The following is a 998-nucleotide window of genomic DNA, read 5'->3' as shown; positions in this document are numbered from 1 at the left end:
ACCCGGTTTAGGAAGTTCTCTTTTACTACTAGTGTTCCAAGGAATATAACTGATTTTCAAATGTTAAACCATTTGTGCATTCCTTGGGATAAGTCTTACATAATCATGGTGAACTGCCACTGTTACCAACTGTTCAACTTACTAAGATTTTGTTAAGGAATTTTTGTGTCTACGTTCATGAAGGATTATTACTGTCTACAGTTTCCTTCTCTCATTCCTCAATCATGAATTTTCCTGATTTTAGTATCAGGATAATGTAGACCTCATAAAACAAGCTGGAAATATTCCCAACTCCTCTGTTTTTGGAAAGACTGTGTGTTAGAATAGTGTTGTTTCTTCCTAAATGTTTGATGAATTCTTCAGTGAAGCCATCTGGGCCTGGAGTTTCCTTTGTAACAAGATTTTTCATTGGAATTTCAATTTAACTACTAGGTGTGACACTATTTAGATTATCTATGTCATCAAGGATAAGTTTTGATCAACTGTGTCTTTCAAGTAATTTTCCATCTCATCTAAGTTATCCAATTTATTGAAGTTTATTCATAAAATTCCCTCAGGATCATTAACATATGTCAGAGCTGTTGCTGTATGTTTCCTTTCATTGCTGATATTGGCAATTTGCATCTTCTTCCAATCAGTGTAATTACAGGTTTATCAATTTTATTGATCTTTTCATAGAACCAGGTTTTAGTTCAGTTGATAGTTGATATTTCCTATTGTTTTCCTGTTACCTATTTCAACCCTTTCTGTTCTTATCTTTATTATTTCCTTACTTCTACTTATTTGGGGGTTTAATTTGCCCTTCTTTTTCTACTTCTTAAAAAGGAAAACTTAAATTACTTTGAACCTTCTTCTTTTTTAACCTAAACAATTATTGGTATAAATTTCCCTCTAAGCATTGTTTTAGCCGCATCCCATAAATGTTATATTGGGTTTTCATTATCACTTAATTTAAAATACTTTCTAACTTCCTTGTGATTTTTTTCTTTGAACCACAG

The sequence above is a fragment of the Panthera leo genome, chromosome A3 (genome assembly GCF_018350215.1).
Source record: "Panthera leo isolate Ple1 chromosome A3, P.leo_Ple1_pat1.1, whole genome shotgun sequence".
NCBI lineage: Eukaryota > Metazoa > Chordata > Mammalia > Carnivora > Felidae > Panthera > Panthera leo.
Note: the sequence above shows the minus strand (reverse complement) of the source record.